Source organism: Aquarana catesbeiana, linkage group LG06 (genome assembly GCF_042186555.1).
Source record: "Aquarana catesbeiana isolate 2022-GZ linkage group LG06, ASM4218655v1, whole genome shotgun sequence".
Taxonomy (NCBI): domain Eukaryota; kingdom Metazoa; phylum Chordata; class Amphibia; order Anura; family Ranidae; genus Aquarana; species Aquarana catesbeiana.
In genome coordinates this window covers 378949652-378972044 of record NC_133329.1, presented here as the reverse complement: position 1 = coordinate 378972044, position 22393 = coordinate 378949652, and positions in this window count along the sequence as shown.

The window sequence follows — 22393 nt, the reverse complement described above, 5'->3', positions numbered from 1 at the left end:
TTATGGCAGTTTTGGGCTACCACAACTTCTCCTCCTTGCTTCCTGTTTAGTGCTAGTTATGCCGCGTACACACGAGCGGACTTTACGGCAGACTTTGCCCGGCGGACGGGATTTCGTCAGACAATTCAATCATGTGTGGGCTCCAGCGGACTTTGTTTGCTCAAAAGTTGGACAGACTTAGATTTGAAACATGTTTTAAATCTACCCGTCGAACTCGAGTCCGGTCGAAAAGTCAGCTCGTCTGCAAGCTAGTTCGACGGACAAAAAGTGATGCTAGGGTAGCTATTGGCTATTGGCTATCAACTTCCTTGTTTTAGTCGTACGTCATCACGTACAAATTCGACGGACTTTGGTGGATTGTGTGTAGGCAAGTCCGTTCATTCGGAAAGTCCGTCATAAAGTCTTGCGTAAAGTCCGCTGAGCAAAGTCTGCCATAAAGTCCGCTCGTGTGTACGCGGCATTAGTTCAGTCATAGCTAGTAGACATGTGCACACTGAAATATTTCGTTTCCGAATTTCGTTTTCGTCCAAAAAATAAATTTATTTAGTTACTCCTGAAATTCGTTTTTATTTATTTCGTTTTTCGTTAAAAATTGCATTCGTCTGAAAATCCAAATTGTGGTCGAATCTGTCATTTAAGGCTCATGGTGTCTGTCGAATGTTCAAAGAAGATTCGACGGAGCAGCTAAACTGTACGACGCCGTATACTTTACCTGCTCCGTCGAATCTTCTTAGAACTTTCAACAGACACCATAAGCCAAAGTACGTGTACTTAGTTCTAGCTATTTTACTGCCCCTCCTCTTTGGTTACAATCAGCCAATAACATTCATCATCATCATTATTTTTATTTATCTTTTCTCCTCTACGTCGAATCTTTTCTTTCTATGTAGAATAATCTTGGACTAATAGAGTTAAGGTTAGGCACATTCGACCACAGGTTTGATGGACACAGATTGTTATTGTCATCATCATGTCGAATCTCCTATCTATATCGAACTGTTGTAGCAACAAAAATGAAAATAAAGCATATGTTATGTCGGATCTTTCGTTTTTCGGATTCTGCACTTTCATTATCGTTTGTTAAAACGATAACGAAAATACCTGAAATTCGGACGAAAATGTATTCGGAAAAAAATGAATGCACATGTCTACTAGCTAGACCAACTTTGTATCCACCATTAGTTCCTCTATTCCTCCATGGTTCCTGCTGCCTCAGCAAAGCCAATGAGACCAGTAAGTGAGGGGAGAGAAAAGTTCTGGAGGAAAGTACTCAGTTAGGGGTTGATTTACTAAAGGCAAATAGGCTGTGTACTCTGTAAGTACATTTGCTCCAGAGCTTAGTAAATGAGGCAAAGCTTCACTTTGCAAAGAATACCCAACACATGCAAGGAAAAAAAAAAAAAACAGCACTTTTGCATGCACATGATGAAAGTCAGCAGATCTGCTCATTTACTAAGCTTTGGAGCAACTACACTTCGCAGAGATGAAACTTAGAAGAGCCATTGGGGTTGATTTACTAATGACAAATACAGTTGCTCTCTGCAAGTGCAGTTACTCCAAAGCTTAGTAAATGAGCAGAAGCTCTGCTGACTTCCATCATCCGAACACGTACAAGCAAAAATGCTGTTTTGTTTTTTTTTCCTTGCATGTGATTGAATATTCTTTGCAAAGTGAAATTAACCTCATTTACTAAGCTCTGGAGCAACTGCACTGTACAAAGCGCACATTCTATTTGCCTTTAGTAAATCAACCCCATTGTCTTCTGGAAAAAAAAATCCTGTACTGCAAATAGCTGACGTAAAATTGTGTTGGATTTAAAGTGGTTGTAAAAGTAATAATAAAAAAAATAGCAAACAGGTTTATACTTACCTGAGTCCCCCTGAACCTCCTCTCCTGTCTCCCCCCCTCTGCTGAATGCCCCATAGAAAGCTGTTTGCTATGGGGACACTAGTGTGGGTTGGCTCTCAAGTCCCGCTATCTGCGTCTATTGACACAGACAGCAAAACCTGCCCCCTCACCTCACCTCACCCCCCCCCCCCTTGCTCCCGTGTCACTGGCCTTAGTTGACAGCAGCAGGAGCCAATGGCTTCAGCTGCCTCAGCAAAGTTAGTGAGACCATAAAGCGCTGGATCGAATGAGGACTCTGATAACTAAACTCGATAACTAAACTCTGATAACTTGTTCTAAGGAAGTATTTTATAATGTGCTAGTATGCGATGCATACTAGCACATTATGTCATTGTCTTGCAGGCTTTAAAAAGAGGTGCAGTTTACTACCACTTTAATGCAAGGAATTCAAAAAGGTAAAAAATGTTTAGAGTAGACAAAAACTCACCCAATCGCTACCGCATGATTGAAAAGTAATGCTGAATATCGGTGCTCAGGCTTGTTGTGTCCCATAAACATCAAATTAGCAAGAAATTCCGGCATCACAATTGCTTCTTCTTAAAAAAATATTTATTGGGCACTAACAGCAGTGCTACATCTGAAGTGCTAAGATGCTAGCACTTCAGATGTAGCACTGCTGTTAGTGCCCAGTAAAGATTTATAAGATAAGATATATAATTTATAAGAAGTAGCAATTGTGTTGCCGGCATTTCTTGCTAAAAAATGTTTAGGCTTTACAACCACTTTAACTTCCGCATCTCATTGAAGAGTTAAAGTGGTTAATCCAATGTGTTATATTAAAGTATGTGCACCAGTGCATGTTGTTCATAAAAAAAATGCTGCTTCATACCTAATTTCAGAGTTCACCCCCTCGGGGGTCACGTGAACACCCCCCTGCTGTCTTTCCCGATCCGACGGCTACAGTGGGCGGGGCTGAGAATACCCGGCTAATGTCAGCTGGGAGGAGGGGAGGAGAGCTGGTCACGTGAGTGCCGAGCGGTGCTCTGAAATTAGGTATGAAGGCCAAGCGGTGCTCTGAAATTAGGTATGAAGCGGCTTTTTTTATAAATAACATTCACTGGGGCACATAGTTTAATATAACACATTGGATTATAGGAAGAAAACAAGAATTTGTGCAGCAGGAGGGAAGGGGCGGGTGCTGACAGGCAGGGAGGGAGAGGGGGGTGGGGGGTGGGGAAGAGTAGAACAGAGGAGAGGACACAGAAGAGCTGCGGATGAAGGAGGCACGTAAACTGACCACGGTGTCAGGGCTCAGCAGCCATGATAAGCTGTGGTCAGTTTACAGGGAGACGGCAGAACCAGGAAGGATCAGCCAGGTATTTCAGGTGATACAAGGGGCCAAATTACACAACACAATGCTTTAAGGGCATTAGCGGTAGGGTGACTAGAGTACCTAAACCCATGGTAAGTATTTTGACAAATCCAAATTACAGCCTCCATAACAACCAGGGAGATAGTATGCAATCGGACAAAACTATGAGGCTTGTACACTAATGTCAGAGGTCTGGCTGACAAGATGGGAGAACTGGAGCTGCTGATGTACGAGGAGGATTTCGATTTTGTGGGAATTTCAGAGACTTTTTAACAGCTTTCATGATTGGCTGGCAAACATTCAAGGGTATTCCCTATATCGCAGAGTTTATTGCACATGAATGAGAGGGACAACATCACAAATGGAGCAAGGGAGGAGGTGGAATCCTTAAAGGTAGAGATTCAAAGGGAGGGAACTAAGGGGGAAGTAATACTGGGAGTATGCTATAGGCTCCCTAATCAGAGGGAGGAGGGGGAGGTGGACCTCCTGTCACAGTTTGGAATGGCAGCTAGGGTGGGAAGTGTCATTATAATGGGGGATTTTAATTATCCAGATATAGACTGGGCAAAAGGAATTGTGCATTAGTCTAAGGCTCGTCATTTCCTAAATATCTTGCAGGACAATTTCATGGGTCAGATGGTGAATGCACCAACAAGAAAGAATGGGTTACTAGACCTGACTTTACTTAGCTTAATCGCAAAGTCACACGCTCCAAGTTTTTCTTGTTTCATGTCCCAGTTGGTGTATGCTGAGGAATCCAGGAGCCCAATACCATCATAGAACCCAGTGGCGGTTCACATGCGTGTTTTGACTTAGATTAATTGCAAAGTCACACGCTCCAAGGTGAGCATTTGTCATCACTCAGGGGTGAACCTGAGTGATGACACCTTAGCACCGCTTGGATCACAGCTTTTGGATTACATGGACCTTTATCAATAGTGGATTAGTGACGCAATTGGTCGCCACTTGCATGCACATGAGCACTTTGTTATATGATTTTAATCACTTACAGCATTGTTTTTCAGTACGGTCATTATTGACATGTTTGGACACTGTATGAAAGCACGGTCATTACTGACTTATTTGAACGCTATATGAAAGCACAGAAGCTCTTTGATATATTGCTGCTATATATATATATATATATATTTATATTTATTTTTTGGCTTGTAATACACAGTTATGCACTAGGCACTTAACTATATTCATAGTAAGATATATGTGTATTAACATTTATAATCCACTGGTTCATTATTTATTTAATTTGAGATCAATTATTTACTGTGCACTTCTTATACATGCCTTTTAGCGCAGCATATTTATATTTATAAATGGTTACTAGACCTACTGGTTACTAACAATACAGACCTGATCGCGGATGTGGAAATAGGGGCCAATTAGGAAACAGCGACCACAGGTTAATTCGTTTCAGTATAACCCACAGAAATAGGAAACACAAGGGTAATACAAAGACACTGATTTTCAAAAGAGCCAACTTCCCTAAACTGCGCTCTTTGCTAGAAGATAATAAAGAGGAAAAATGGGAGTGCTTTAAGACCATACTAAATAAAAGTATTGGCCAGTGCATTCCAATAGGAAATACATTTAAAAGAGCTAATAAAAATCCTGGGTGGCTGAACTCCAATGTAAAAATGCATATAAAAGCAAAAGAAAATTCCTTCAAAAAATACAAGGCTGAGGGGTCATTGCCAGCATTTCAACTTTCCAAAGAATGCAATAAAAAATGTAAGGGTGCAATCAGGGTGGCTAAGATAGAACACGAAAGGCACATAGCGGAGGAGAGTAAAACAACTCCCAAGAAATTCTTTAAGTATATAAATAGTAAGAAAGGGAGGCCAGTACATATTGGCCCTATAAAGGATGATGAAGGGAATCTGGTTACAAAATAAGGAGATATGGCGAAGGTTTTGAATATATTCTTCTCCTCAGTCTTCATAGGGGAAACTGGGGGGCTACAGTAACCAGGACAGTAATGTTAATTACCGTATTTATCGGCGTATAACACGCACCGGCGTATAACACGCACCCCAATTTAGTAGGGAATTTTAAGGAAAAAAAAACTTTTAGGAGGGAAGTTGAAGGGAAAAAAACTTACATTTAAATGCCCATCCTTGCAGCCTTCTCAGTGCAGCCTTGCACCAGTGCAGCCATGTCAGTGCAGCCATGTCAGTGCAGCCTTGTCAGTGCAGCCTTGTCAGTGCAGCCTTGTCAGTGCAGCCATGTCAGTGCAGCCTTGTCAGTGCAGCCTTGTCAGTGCAGCCTTGTCAGTGCAGCCATGTCAGTGCAGCCTTCCCCAGTGCAGCCTTTCCCAGTGCAGCCTTTCCCAGTGCAGCCTTTCCCAGTGCAGCCTTTCCCAGTGCAGCCTTGCCCCAGTGCAGCCTTGCCCCAGTGCAGCCTTCGATCCCCTGTCCTGGGCTTTAAAATCGCCGACCGCGAATTGAAAATGGCGCCGCCGGCGCCGAAATACACAGAGTCGGTCCTCGGCTCTTTCCGGCGGCTCTCGTTCACTTTCGGCTCCACTCGTAGTCCCGAGCGGAGCTATCCGAACCTAGCCGAGTAGGTTCGGATAGCTCCGCTCGGGACTACGAGTGGAGCCGAAAGTAAACGAGAGCCGCCGGAAAGAGCCGAGGACGGGCTCTGTGTATTTCGGCGCCGGCGGCGCCATGTTCAAATCGCAGTCGGCGATTTTGAAACTGTGACAGCTCCGGATCGCAGGGGATCGGCGTATAACATGCACCTGCGACTTTCCCCTGATTTTCAGGGGAAAAAAGTGCGTGTTATACGCCGATAAATACGGTATCATAACATGTGACAGGAAGCAACCTCATGGTTAACAGAGGACAGAATTAGAAATAGACTTGAAAAAAATAACATTAATAAGTCACCGAGACCAGAAGGCTTACATCCGAGGGTCCTTAAGGAAATTAGTTAAGTAATAGCCAGACTATTGTTCCTAATTTTTGTGGACAGTTTACTGACTGGAATGGTACCAACTGATTGGAGAAAGGCCAACGTGGCATCAATATTTAAAAAAGGGCCAAGATATATCCCTGGGAAGTTATTGGAGGAGATGATAAGGGACTATATACAAGATTTTAGTAATAAGAACGGTATCATTAGCAGTAATCAGCATGGATTAATGAAAAATCGTTCTTGCCAAACCAATCTATTAACCTTCTATGAAGAAGTGAGTTGCCATCTAGATAAAGGAAGGGCTGTGAATGTGGTGTATCTGGCTTTTGCAAAAGCATTCGATACAGTTCCCAACAAAAGTTTACTATACAAGCTAAGGTCTGTCGGCATAGACCACAGGATGGGTGAGTACATGGATTGAAAACTGGCTACAGGGGCAAGTCCAAAGGATAGTGATTAATGGGGAGTACTCAGATCTGGTACTGGTCTGGTGTGGAAAGTGGGGTCCCCCAGGGTTCTGTCCTGGGATCAATCCTGTTTAATTTATTCATAAATGCTCTGGAGGATGGGATAAACAGCTCAATCTCAGTATTTGCGAATGATACAAAGTTAAGCAGGGCAATAACTTCTATGCAGTATGTAGAAACCTTGCAAAAAGAGCTAAACAAATTAATGGGGTGGTCAACGAAATGGCAAATGAAGTTTAATTTTGAAATATGTAAAGTAATGCATCTAGGTGCCAAAAATGTTAATGCAAATTACTCGCTAGGGGGAGAACCCATGGGGGAATCTAGAATGGAAAAGGACCTGGGGGGGATGACAGGCTCAGCAATGGCATGCAATGCCAGCCTGCTGCAAGCAAAGTCATCAGAATATTATCATGCATTAAAAAGGAAAATAAAGGGGGGGGGGGTTTGGGACATATGCAGTGTGCCTCCATCCTTGGTACAAAGACTAAAGAGGGGGACTTTAAATGGGGCTGTAAACATAGTGGAGGTAAACTGAATGGGGTACATATTTATTAATCATAGAAAAATGCATAATACATCTCAATAACAGAAACCACATAGAGGAAAAACATTATGATAAATATTATTCCATATGTATTCACACACACATAAATATGTGCGCATGCAATATAGGCATCAAGGGTACAACAGTGTATAACAACCAGGCGCCACATAGTGGTCTGACTTGATAGATTAATACATTCAATGAGTTTATATATATACATGTATCATCGGAGCAGCATTGCGAAGGAAATAGAATATTTAAAAAAAAAACAGTGGGACCATGATTAGTTGGTAATTGATGTTTAAAATTGAATGATTGGATAAGTGCATATATCTGCATCCATATTGGCCGACACATTTCGTGTATGGAACACTCATCAGGGGCGGATGCTCTGGGATATCTACAGGGTATAAGGAGGTATAATTAATTAATCTGGTTATAATCAAAACACATCAAGAATGGGACAATAAAGCCCACCCTGAGTACTTACATGGAGTCAATGCAATAAGATGTGGCGAGTATGGAGCCAAGGCCAGGAAAATAGTCTGTCATGGGAGCTGAGGTAGTATAAAGCCGCATTCTGGCGGTGTGCATAGAGCCCCCCCCCCCCCCCAGGGACACAGGATACAGATTGCCGATATTCCTAATAGGACCAATGGTGACTGCCAAAGGGAGTCTAAAAAATACAATATCATTGTGTCATATTATATATTCACCAAGAATTAAAGGGGATATATGCCAGAGATAAAACGATAGTTCTCCCACTCTACAAGACTCTGGTCCGGCCGCACCTAGAGTATGCTGTCCAGTTCTGGGCTCCAGTCCTCAGGAGGGATGTACTGGAACTGGAGAGAGTCCAGAGAAGGGCAACAAAACTAACTGAAGGACTGGAGGACATCAGCTATGGGGAAAGGCTACAAACATTGAACTTATTCTCTCTGGAGAGGAGAAGCTTGAGAGGAGATATGATTGATGTATAACTACCGTACTGGTGACCTTAGCATAGGGAAACAACTTTTCAGTGAAAGGGAATTTAAAAAGACACACAGCCATTCACTAAAATTAGAAGAGAAGCAGTTTAACCTTAAACTACGTAGTGGGTTCTTTACTGTCAGAGCGGTAAGGATGTGGAATTCTCTTCCACAAACAGTGGTATCAGCGGGGAGCATCGACAATTTAAAAAAAACTATTAGATTCAGACCCTGTACCGTAGGCGTGCACACAGGGTGTGCCAGACGTACCTGGGCACTCCCTAATCACCCCATGCACATTCGCATTATCGCTCTGCGTGATGGCAGGAAGATGGAAACGGCCTTCCTCTTACCGGCTCTGCCATTAAAGAAGTGTTTACACACTTCTCTTTCACTGTGCCGGCAGGGAGATCAATTTTTTCAGGCAGGGGGATCAATGTCCCGGGGTCATATATATGTAGACACACACACATGTGTTTGAGCTTTAGGATGTGCACACCTATGCCCTGTACCCATTCATAGCTGCTTATGGGTAAATTGAAAAAGATGGGGTTGCTGTGATTTAGTTCACAGTTTAAACAAATCACTTTATTCCCTATTGACACGGAGAAAATAATTTTGGAAATTTGACACATTTATTTCTCGGTCATCATAATACACGGACATCTGCTGATTAATTACGGAGAGGAAGGCAGTGCTGTGTGTCCACAAATGGTGAGATTAAGCCAGATGCTGTTTTTTTTAGACAGTAAGTTGCACATCTGCTATACCCCACCATCCATATACTGTTCTGTTGTGCTTTGCTAAAGCATCTGCTGTATGATTAGATTGCGTGCAGACATATAGCTTGTACATAATAATATTTCAGCTGAGTAATACCCACCATTGACAGGCTGATCAAGTGCTTTATAGTTATACAACATCTAAATACAGATTTTGATTACAGCAAGCAAATTACTTGGGCAAAGTTCATGCTATGATAGGATTTAAAAACACTAAACAGATACATTTTGCAGATATCTAATTCATAAATTATATGACATTTTCTGATTAAAAAAGTCTTAGAGGCCCAATAATACTTGTGTTGTGTACTCCAGTGTTTGTGTTGTGTACCCCAGTCAGTGGCGGCCCGTCCATAAAGGGCACATGGACGCCGCCTCCCCTATCCATGCGTCTGCCCCCCTGATGTACATATCAGTGGTGCCGGCCCATGGAGTCCAATGCGGGGTGGGTGTTTTTTTGAAGAGCCTGATTAGAGCCAGAGCGCTCTAACAGGCTTCAAAAAAGGGTCGACTCGGAGCGCAGAGCATATTGTCCCACTAACGTTCCTCTCTGCCAATCACGATGTAGGTCTGCGAGACCTGTTTCCCAATTGGCCAAAGTGTCAGGTGATCCTATTAAATGCTTAGCGCTTTGGCAGAAGAGGAGACACGGCGGAGGAAGCTAGAGGAGTGGACACCTGAGCCGCCGTGGCCGCTGCCCGCACTTCAGGAGAGGAGACCACAGCCCTGCCACATGAGCTGGTAAGTACTGGACCGCCCGCAGGGGGTTCTGTTTCATTGCCGCCGCGCCGCTAAGGGGGGGCGGGGTGGGTGTTGTTTGTTTGCCGCCCCCCCAAAGAAGATCCCACCAGCCACCACTGACCCCAGTGTTATTGTTGTGGCTCTATTTATTTTGAATGGTACCTTAAAGTGGTAATAGCCGCTTCAATACCGGGCACTTTCACCCCCTTCCTGACCAGGCCAATTTTCAGGTTTCAGTGCTGACAATTGCGTGGTCATGCAACACTGTACCCAAATGAAACTGTTATCATATTTTTTTACACAAATAGAGCTTTCTTTTGGTGGTATTTAAAGCAGACCTTCAGTAATTTTTTTCAACTTTGCATCTATTAAATCTTCTGCCCTTGTTGTTTTAACTTTTTTCCTTGATTAAATACCTTATACAGCCTACTTCCTGTTTCTTGTCTGGTCATTAGCCTAGGCTTATGACATCATGCACAGCTCTCACTCTCACTCTCGTGAGAGTTTGCCAGGAAGGGAGGGGAGTTGATTCATAAGAGAGCCAATGAGAGCTGCAGAGCTGGAGGTGTGCCTCTGTGTGTCTGTGTAAATCCAGGAAGTTAACAGGCAGCAGCTGCAACTGCCCACAGTTAAAATGGATGCAGCCAGACTCAGTGGAGGGGGATTTCTGCAGAATATTTGGCAAGTAAAGAATCACATTATATATATAAAATAATATGCAAAGTGGTTGGAGGGAAGCTTCAGAATGGCAAAGGTGTTTTTATTACAAATTATGTGAGCAGACTGCAGTTCCTCTTTATTCACCACTGGGAGTTTTGCTAAATAAATGAAAAAAAAAAAAATTTTGAAAAAAAGACCAAGAATGTTGGAAAACAACGAGTTTTTCTTCATTTCTTTAATGAAATTTTGCAAATAAATAATCTTTCTTCATAAATTGAGGCCAAACTGTATTCTGCTACATTTCTTTGGTGAAAAGAACCCACATCAATGTATGTTATTTAGTCTGTAGGAGCGTTATACAGTCCACAAACTATGGTATACGTATATCTGGAAAACGATAAATCCTGTTGTACTGACTGATTTCTTGAGGCCCGAAAACACCAGGACAGTACAAATATCCCCAAAATGACCTCTTTTGGAAAGTAGACAGTTCCAAACTATTTAGTAAGGGGCATGGCAAGTTTTTTGAAGTTTTAATATTTTGTCACAATTTTTTGGAAAATGAAGAAATTATTTTTTTTTTTTTACATACTCTCACCAGTGCAGTACAGTATCATCATATAACTGGCGTGGCAGTGATTAGAGACACTGACTGGTGACAGTATGTACAAAATATATATATATATATATATATATTACCATAGTAACACTGTATTACTCTGGGGCAGTGATCAGGTTTCTTTTTTTTTTTTGCACATTATGATGGCTTATACCAGTGAATTTCATTGCAACCATTTTTACTGAATAAACTGATTCATTCAGTGTTTATTATTGTGATTGGCCACAGCTAAGCACATGGTACATATGGCATGTGATTGGTCCTGTCTGTACCATGTGATCACTGTGACCAATCACAGCTAGCAATATAATTGTACACAATAATTGTTATGTAATTTGTTGTGATTGGTCATAGCGATCATATGGTTCCAGCTGCGGGCTGATACACTGATCAGTCATTAGCTGTGTCCAATTACGCCAGGGCGTTGGGGTGTGCATGAGGCGTTTTCCGTGAGGACGTTATATACAAATGTTTAACCATTCCCCGCACAGCCTATTGTAATATGACGCCTGGTCGGAAAGTAGTTACCAAAACCAAAAGTGTAATATATTGCAGCTTAGCAATCATTAGATGTGGTAGTTGCATTTGTTGCCTTTTCTTAGGCTTTTTCCCCTCTGTTTTCACCTGGTGATCTGGCCAGTAACACCCCTGCTTTCTCACTAGAGCGCTGGGCTGTGTAGGGGACGGGAGCGGATGGCTCAGGCTCTCAGCGACTCACTGAGAGGTTGAGCTAGGTGCCAGTCCAGGCATGTGGACCATATGGTTGCGATCTTTCCCGAGCCTGGATCGGCTCTGTGATGCCAGCCAACAGCGGTCTTCCGCCTGCTGTCTGCTGAAAACGGGTCACAGGAGTGCAGAACGACCTGCACCCTTGTGATCCACAGGAGAAGTACAGCCAAAGGTCACCTAAGACTACCCTCTCCCTTACGAACGAGTACAAGGGGTGAGGGGGGAAATCTCTCTAATGAAGCCCCATTAAGCAGTAAAATGCAAACAAAAGTTGTGATCCTTCCCAATTAGGACTGGGCAAAATTCGGTTTTCATTTGACCATAATTTTATCGAAAATAGGAAGATCGAATACATACACACAAATTCAAAGTTCACTAAATAACAAAAATTAGTCTACCTTTAAGTTTTTTAAGCAAATCTCACCAAATCAGTTGAATCGACAAAATAAGAGTTTTTATTGCAGCAAAATAAAACCAATGACAAACTATATTTTAGCACCAAACTTAAAATAATTGTCTGTATCGAACCCCTTGCAGCCCATATTAGACAAAGTCCAAATATTCATGACATCCCAGTCCGTATTAGGGACTTTAAGATTTCCTTATTTGCGGATGATGTCCTGCTCACCCTAACCCAACCTCATATCTCCCTCCCGAATTTACATGTAGAATTGGATCGATACAGTGCCCTTTCAGGCTACAAAATTAACAACTCCAAGACTGAAGTCCTCCCCCTCAATATGACCCCGTAGACACTGTCGGCCCTCTCCCAATCATTTAACGACTCATGGAAGACATCCACCCTAAAATATCTCAGTGTCCACCTTACTCCTTCCTTTGAAGCTCTATATAAGGCTAACTTCCCTCAACTATACACGTCTATCAGGGCCTCCTTAGCCAAATGGAAAACCCTAAAGTTATTCCTCTTTGGTCGTCTGGCGACCATTAAGATGGTGATCCTGCCCAAACTCCTTTACCTTTTCGAGACACTCCCTATCCCTATCCCAGCTGCACACTTTAGAACTCTTCAAAGTGACCTGCTAAAATTTTTCTGGAACTACAAGAGACATTGGATTGCTAGACTATACTATGCGCCCCACGCAACCAAGGCGGCCTCGCATTTCCCAATATAGCCAAGTACTACATAGTAGCCCAACTACGCCCGATCGCTTCCTGGTGTACCCTCCACCCATATAATCGGTGGACTCAAATTGAAAAGCTGTGGCTATCCCCTACCCACCCAAACTCCATGCTATGGAGTACAGATGTGACTCTCAGTAAGTCCCAACTGCTAGGGCCAATTGCGCTAGTATGAATGCCGTGGCGATGCTCTAAATCGATGTACCCGCTCACCTCCACTGCTTCCCTGGTCACTTCCTTTCTGTTTACTCCCAATGTCCCAGAGAGTTTGACCTCACAGATTATTTCTGGATAGATAGGGCCTTGTTTTGGTACGGTCAGTTGGTGGATACCAGAACACTAAGATTATTCCACGATCTGAAAGATGCCTTTGATCTACCAAGACAGGCTTTCTTTAGTTACCTACAAATCCGCCACTTTGCACAGTCTTTTGCATCAAATTTACAATTCTCCCCCCTAACTGAGTTTGAAAGAATATGTTTAGAGGGCTCGTCCCCCAAAGGTATGATATCACGCACCTACCAACTCCTGGTTACAGATATGTCACCAACAGGATCTCGGCATACCTATATGAGCAAATAGGAGCAGGCCCTGGGTGAGGTCATACCCTTGAAGACATGGCAGCTCATCTGGTCACAGGCCTCTAAGAGCTCTATATGTACTTTATAAAAGAGAATCAATACAAGATCTTACTTCACTGGTACCAAACCCCCGACCTGCTGCATTCTATATACCCCTCTGCCGATCGCCATTGCTGGCACTGTCACGAAGAGGTGGGGACGCTGTATAATATCTACTTGACCTGCCCACTGATTACCCCTTATTGGCAGAGGGTACAATCTCTTCTCCAATCCATCTTTGACTCATGGGTGCCACTTGACCCTAAACTGTTCCTTTTAGGCCTCCCCCCTCCTTCCTTTTCTAAAACCTCCAAAAAACTCCTGGCTCAAGTGCTTTGATAGCCCTGAAATGGAAAAAGAGGGAACCCCCCTCTCTGTTTGAATTGCACACCAGGATTAGGGACGTTAAACCGATGGAATATTTGACAGCATCCCTAAAAAATACTCTTGACAAACATAACCAATTATGGGAGTTGTGGGATATGCTAAAAGCTCCCAAGCCCAGCTGAACTTAGGGTGGATTTCTCCAGACAGCGCAGAGGCTCAGGGCCAGGTGGGTGTCCTCTTTTCTCTTACTTCTTATCTATCTCTAACCCCCTCTTCTCTCCTTATCTCCACCCTTCTTAGCCCTCTTGACTCTACCTAACCTCTCTACTCTTTTTTCTCTCCTCCCGTTTGCTACTGATGTGCATCTGAGCAAGTTTGAAATAAATGGTAGCACAGAGTCATTGACTCATACTCCATTGTTTATTTGCGGATATGCAATGTTTTTTCTTTTTTCTTTTGTTCCCCTCCTGTTATACATGCCTCAACCTTGTTTCTATACAGGTGACAATGTGTATCAATAGCACTTATCACATAGCAAGACTTTTCTTTTTTCTGTTTGTCTTTTTATGTTGGAAAAAATGGAAACTCAATAAAAATTGTAAGTTTTCAAAAATAATTGTCACCCAATATGGCTGGTAACTAGGCAAGCATAAAATTGATTAACAATAATAATAACACAGTTCAGCATACAAAGTAATTAACAGTAGGAACCAGGCATAAGATGATGTTTAGCATCCAGATCTGCATAAACAGTAGCATGGCCACCTCAAGTGCAGCAGTGAGCAGTAGTAAAGTTTAGTCTACCAAGCGCTGGAACTATACTGCCAGAGTAAGTGCATTTATGACAACACTGCTAGACCTAGACCGGCTGGGTATGCACTCTCCAAAAGAAAAGTAGGATGGTAGCAGAGGGGGTAGGGGAAGACAGGGGACTTGCAGAATAATTATTACAAGAGGGACAATCCTTTAAGATGTTCTTCTATCTACTATCGTTGGGGCCCTATAAGAGCATCAGTGCACTTAACAACATTCCCAGTTAACCTGCATGCAGTATAGGTATAGTATAGTATAGTATTGGTACAGGTGCAAGTTAGACGTGGTTCAGATGAAGGAAAAGGTTCAGTGTAATGCGGTATAAAGTTGGAATATGTGCAGTCTAGGTTTGGAATAAGTGTGGTATATATTGCAGTATGAGTGCAGTACAGATTGGGTACACTTGGCGTCCTGCTCTCTTTGGTTAAGTCCCTGCTAGCAGTAACAGCAATGGGTGAACTGCCCTCTCACCAGTCCTTGGGATGCTGCAGTGACCTCTTGTTGTAGAAGAAGAGCCCCCTCAGTCTCTTCCCAAAAAGCCATTGGTGATCAGTGGTGGGAATCAGTGGGTGAGTGGACACTCCAGTCTCCCTGAAGCAGCGGTGTAGGTGTGGTAATGTGGGATGTGCTGCTTCACCTCTGGTGTCCTCACTTCAAGTCTCAAGTTTGGATCTCTGCTGGTAGGATCTCCCACTGGCAGACAAATATCCAGAGAGAGTTCCTATCTCTCTAATTCCCTTGGTGCCAAGAGGAAGAACTTTCCTGGGCAGCTTAATAAAAATCATTTCTCCACTCCTCCTATTGCCGAGTGCATATTGGGGTGTGTAGTGTAAGGAGTCTATTCGACCCATTATTTGGTTGTCGTCTCAAACTACAACTCTTTAAAATCACAAACATTTTATACTTCCCTGCTCTGTGCAGTGGTTTTGATCCTCCTCTTCTGGGGTCCCCTGCCGGCACAATGGGCTCCTCCCCCTGCTGAGTGTCCCCAAGTCAAGAGCTTACGCAAAACACCAGAGCTGTCTCTGTTTGTCCTTTGACCATTGCTCAGCCGTGCCCCCCTATTTCTCTTCACTGGTTGCGATTGACAGTAGCAGGAGCCAATGGCTTCCACTTCTACCTCTCTGTCCAATGAGGAGAGATAGAGCAGAGAGCTGTTTTTCCCTGGATCAAGAGCAGGCTCGGGTAAGTATTTAGGGGAATTTGGTGGTGGTAGTGTTGAGGGGGTGAGGCGGAGCGTGGGTTGCTGCATGCAGAAGGTTTTCTGCCTTAATGCAGAGGATGCATAAAAGGTAAAAAAACCTTCTGCCTTTAGAACCACTTTAACCTTCTCCAATCCCTTAAACCACCCCAATCTTGCTCCCACCCTTTGCTTTTTTAAAAAAAAAATGTCCCTTGAAAGCAGTTTTTCACTCACCTATATAAAACAACATGTGACTCTTACTGGCCTTCTTCTGGGAGTAAGGACTGGTGATCTCCTGCTGCAGTCCCTGTGTGCCATCCACTGGTCTTGTTGCCAACCATATGCATGGTATCCTCATCATGCCATTGCTGGAGTCCTGCTGATGGAAAGCCAATTGGAAGTGTCCACAACCTGGCAGTAACTTGGGACCCCGAAGAAGGAGACTCCCACACTGAAGTTCAGAATATAGAAGACTCAGGAGGACCTAGTTCATCACATGAACACAGATTTTGATAGGGACCTGGAGTTGTTGTTTTTTTTTCAGCTATAAATGGTGGATTGGGTAGGGGTAAATTTCGGTGTGGGGCCCAGGCTTGAAAAAAGCAAAAACTGCCTTTATTTTTCTTTGCAGATAAACAGTCAGGGGCAGGAGCATCAGAAACGCAATGCAAATGTTTCTTTTTCTTTGCTTTTATTTCAGATTAGTCACCAGGAATGATGGGATCTGATAACATTCAGAAAACCTAATGCACTATGTTTATTAATGACCCATCAATGCTGATAATAATCTTTGAGAACATGGTGTGGCTTATCATTCTCTCATTTAAACCTTCTGAAGGTACGCCGGCAGGCTGAATGATATGCACGAATGGAGATTGGCCAGGCTTAGTCCTCAAATCCCTCACGTCTCTGCTAAAAAAAAATATATATATATTTTTTGCTTACTGCTTCTGTTTTGAATAATAAAGTCCAAACTGGTTGAGTGAATGCAAAGTCACGGAATGCAGGGGACCACTGGACTGGAATCAAATGTAATTTACCCACTTTCAAGAACACGAGTACCGCATATTACAGCTTAACTCTTGCATTGTATTTTTTGGGGAAGCTCAAGCTATAAAAAGGATTATTTCTACTGCAGGTCTGAGACAAAGAATATCAATAAAAAGCCCATGTTGACTGTCCCATGTGATAATTTCCTTATAGTGCAGCGCTGTATGACTTTGAATAATTACATACAAAATGATTATACAATCCCTATTTTCCACACAATGATAGATATCACAGTGCAACCAGTCTATGTGAAAAATCAATAAAATCAAACATTAAATAAAAATTATGAAAAAACTCCTATTCTTGGTGAAGAAACAGTTCATATATCTTAATGTGTGAAATACAATCACCGTCCTCCACATCTTAATAGCAGGAACTCCTATATTCCACAGGCTGCACATTTGTACTGGTAACTTCACTTAGGTAACTTCCAGGAAACACCCTCCTTCTCTCTCTCCTTACAGCTTTTCAATACAATTAGTGACATGTAATAACAAACACAGATACCATAGTGCTCTCTGTTTGTACTTTTATTAAAAAGCCCCCAATAAAAGGCACACTTACAAGATCCAAAGGTTAAAACAGCATATATAAAAAAACGTCCGCTCGTTCACCACGGGCATGGACTCACGGTGACTGCATGAAGTCACGGGCTAGGCTCCTCCCCTCTAAACGCGTGTCACCCTCTCATTGGGCTTCATCAGTAGCCCCCAATAAAAGGCACACTTACAAGATCCAAAGGTTAAAACAGCATATATGAAAAAACTTGCGCTCGTTCACCACGGGCATGGACTCACGGTGACTGCATGAAGTCACGGGCTAGGCTCCTTCCCTCTAAACGCGTGTCACCCTCTCATTGGGCTTCATCAGTAGATCAGAGAGATCGTGAAGGAATTAAAGAGAGATCTTTTCCTGAGTTTTTAACTCATCTGTGAGGTGAGCAGGCAATTTGGCTGGTGATGGTGTGCACGAGTTATTGATCCCAGAGAGGACGGATATACATAGCGGTGATTGTGTTTCATGAATAGGAGTTTTTTCATAATTTTTATTTAATTTTGTATTTGGTTTTTAATTTTTTACATAGACTGGTTGCTCTGTGATATCTATCATTGTGTGGAAAATAGGGATTGTATAATAATTTTTTTATGTAATTATTCAAAGACACACAGCGCTGCACTATAAGGAAATTATCATTTTTATTAAGTGTGGTGAATCACTGTGAGTGTTACAGCAGCTGTGGGGATATTTATATTGTATTTACACTGATATTTAGAATATTTTTATTTTGGTGCTGATTCTCTCTTCACACTTTATATTAATTATGTCCCATGTGATGCTCAGGTGAGGATTGGACTATATGGACCTTTGGTAGAGGGTGGAATTGAGTGCATCTTACCTTGTGTACAATAACTATAATTTTTGATAAATGGGTTGTCAGAAATGTTAAACCTTTCTCTACTAAAAAAGTGTTTTGGTTCTTGTATGTGCCCCCATTGGAAAGATATGCCATCTTTTCCTGCCCTGTTTCTGTCCCCAACAGAGACACAGCTAATATATCTCTAACCCCTTTATAGAAGATTCAAAAGGCCAGCATGTGATCCAAACCTCATCAATTAATATAGACACAAGTATCTACACTTACGCATTTCACCCAATCTAGGCCTTAGTCATAACAAGATTGAAGGATTAAGTGAGTTTCGTATTAGCAGTATTTATTGAAAGGTTAACCAGTTCAGGTCCACCCTATAGCAGTTCCACATTTATAATATATACATGATCTGACACTTCTATGTTGGGGACACGCATTTGCGCCACCGACAGCTCGCCGACCGGTGGGTACCAGGGACTCAACATCCACCAGCACCTGCCAATCATGAGGAAAAGACACAGAACAGTGGTCTGCCTATATAAACAAGGCAGATTGCCTTTCTGACAGGAGGGAAGGCATCGATCCTTCCCCTAGCAAAAGCACCTCCCACAATTTAGTAAAACACATGTTAGGGACACAGTTAACTCTTCGACCACCCCTGATGTTTAACCCTTTCCCAGCCAGTGTCATTAGTACAGTGGCAGTGCATATTTTTAGATCACTGTATTAGGCTTCATGCACATGGGGCATTTTTACAGCCGCTTTTAGGAGTGTCAGGCATTCTTTTTTTACAGCTTAAGCCCTGGTTCACATTGCAGCGATTTGGCATGCAATTTGACATGTCAAATCGCATGCCAAATTGGCGGCTATTGCCGGCAATGGCATCGGCAGAATCGGTGTGACGCAGACGTTGTGACAACGCACTGATTTCCAAAAGTAGTTTCTGTACTACTTTTCGCAACTTCAGGGTGCAATTTAAATAGACATCTGTGCAGAAACCTACACAGATGTCTTTCAAATCGTCCCCCAAAGTCGGAAATTAAATTGTGCGAGTTCAGCTAAAAACGCCTCTCTATGGCCTATTATTCTATGGCCTCATGTACACACAGGCTTTTAGGAGCTGTAAGTGGCATAGGTGTTTTTGAGCTGCAAAAAAACCCACGGCTAGCGCATTCTGAGGACCAGCGTTAGAGCTGTAAAAATGTCCAATGCTGGTAGAAGCTGCTAAACGCGGTTTAACGCTGGATACAGCCGCATTAAGTCTTGCCAAAGTTTTTTTTTTATGTCAAAATCAATGGTCCCCTATGAGAGCCCATTGATTTGAATAGAAGTCACACCACAAGTCGGATCATTAACAATCCGATTTGCGGTGCAGCTTCTGCGCTGAGGATCTTTAAGGGGAACCCTCGCTAAAATGTAAAAAAAAAACTGGCGTGGGGTCCCCCCCAAAATCCATACCAAGCCATTATCCAAGCATGCAGCCCGGCAGGCCAGGAAAAGGGGGGGACCATTCCAGGCAACATGCCCTCAACATGGGGGGGTGGTTGCTTTGTGGCAGGGTGGCCCTGCCCCCCACCCCAAAGCACCTTGTTCCCATGTTGATGGGAACAAGGGCCTTTTCCCGACAACCCTGGTCCTTGGTAGACGGGGTCTGCGGGTGGGGGTCTTATCGGATTCTGGAAACCGACTTTAAAAAGGGGGTCCCAGATCCCAGCCCCTCACCCTATGTGAATGAGTATGGGGTACATTGTACCCCTACCCATTCACCCAAACAAAGTAATTTATTAAAGCAGCTCTGGCGTCTCTTCTGATTTCTTCTCCCTCCACTGATGTCTTCTCCCACCGGAAGTTCTCCTTTCTCCGCTGTCTTCTCCCGCCGCCGGTTCTTCTCTCGCCGCTGTCTTCTCCCGCCGCCGGTTCTCTTCTCTCAGCTGTCTTCTACCGCCGCCAGTTCTCCTCTCTCTACTGTGTTCTCCCGCTGTCTTCTTCCACTGTCTTCTCCCTCTGTTCTTCCTCCGGTGTTCACTCAACGCTCTCTCCTGCTGTAATGCTGGGTCTGCTGTGTGCCATTACTTATATAGCCATGCGGCAGGGCCACCCGGTGACGTCATCTGAAGGCCCCGCCTCTTGTTACATCACCACCCGGGGCATGATGGGGTGGTGACATACTCGGAATGGTCAGAGGTGGGTAGTGGGGCCCCTAGGATTCTGTGCTGGAAACAATCCTATTTATTTTGTTCATAAAAGACCTGGAGGATGGGGTAAACAGTTCAATCTCTGTATTTGCAGACAATACCAAGCTAAGCAGAGCAATAACTTCTCCGCAGGATGTGGAAACCTTGCAAAAAGATCTGAACAAATTAATGGGGTGGGCAACTACATGGCAAAGGAGGTTTAATGTAGAAAAATGTAAAATAATGCATTTGGGTGGCAAAAATATGAATGCAATCTATACACTAAGGGGGGAACCTCTGGGGGAATCTAGGATGGAAAAGGACCTGGGGGTCCTAGTAGATGATAGGCTCAGCAATGGCATGCAATGCCAAGCTGCTGCTAACAAAGCAAACAGAATATTGGCATGCATTAAAAAGGGGATCAACTCCAGAGATAAAACGATAATTCTCCCACTCTACAAGACTCTGGTCTGGCCGCACCTGGAGTATGCTGTCCAGTTCTGGGCACCAGTCCTCAGGAAGGATGTACTGGAATTGGAGCGAGTACAAAGAAGGGCAACAAAGTTAATAAAGGGTCTGGAGGATATTAGTTATGAGGAAAGGTTGTGAGCACTGAACTTATTCTCTCTGGAGAAGAGACGCTTGAGAGGGGATATGATTTCAATATACAAATACCATACTGGTGACCCCACAATAGGGATAAAACTTTTTCACAGAAAGGAGTTTAACCTTAAACTATCTAGAGGGTTCTTTACTGTAAGAGCGGCAAGGATGTGGAATTCCCTTCCACAGGCGGTGTTCTCAGCGGGGAGCATTGATAGTTTAAAAAAATATTAGATAAGCACCTGAACAACCACAACATACAGGGATATACAATGTAATACTGACATATAATCACACACATAGGTTGGACTTGATGGACTTGTGTCTTTTTTCAACCTCACCTACTATGTAACTATGTAATTCAATAAAATTCTATTTGTTTTATATAATTGCGTATCTCAATTGTTACGGTACCATTAAAGTCCATTGGCCCCAAATACAAACCTTTCCATTTTGATAGGACATAGGTACCCTTTTCTTTATTCCTTATATATTGTGCTCACTGAAAAAAAAAATGATATTGGTGTAACCTTAATACCATTAGCATCCCAAATATAAAAATGTGATCAAAAGGTCCAGTTTCAAGTAACACAGCAGCGAAAACGAAGGTGAGGATCCATCAATTGCCTAAATGTACTGGTCAATGTCCCACCTATAATTTAGAACTGAAGGAATTCAGGTCTGTAATTTGTAAATGTAAAATGCCTCTCAGCAAAGGAGACAAGCAATTCCACTCTCATTGTGAGCCATCAACTTTTCAAATGGCATGCATGGAAACAGATTTCACTTCACCTCCATGGGTATCCCAAAAATGTCCGGAAACATAGGTCTGCTGCATTAAAGAGGACCTACACAATGGGGCTCAGTTATCCTTATCCCTCGTTCTGTTGAAAAAAAAATAAAATGTTACCTCTTGAGTTGGACTTTAAAGTATTACTAAACCCAGGACCCTGCATTCACTATATCTGGTCTCCCACAGTACACAGAACATGGAAATGCAATTATTTTAGTGAATATTTTCTCATCAGCAGTATATAGCAATCTTGTGACTTCTAGCAGTGTCTGGCCAAGCACTGGTTAAAGCTTGTAGAAGGAGTTCTCTGACTGTCCTATGAGACTGCAAGACCCTCTGTCTGGACAGTGCTGATTGGCCATGTGCTGATCACATGCATCCTCACAAGAAAAAAAAAAAAACTGACTCCATAGACTCTGTGTTATCAGGAAATTATTAGGGGACAGTGGAAGGAGGGGCAGATCAGGGAAGACAGGATCAAACCGCCTTTTCACACAATGCAGAGGATTAACCCCTTAGGTTCCACAGTGAGTATAACAAGCATGCTTTACTTCATATACAGACTGATTTTATTGTTGTGGGTTTAGTAAAACTTTTATATAGGATAAATTGTAGCGCTAAAACACACATGTATTAATAGTGAATAAAGTT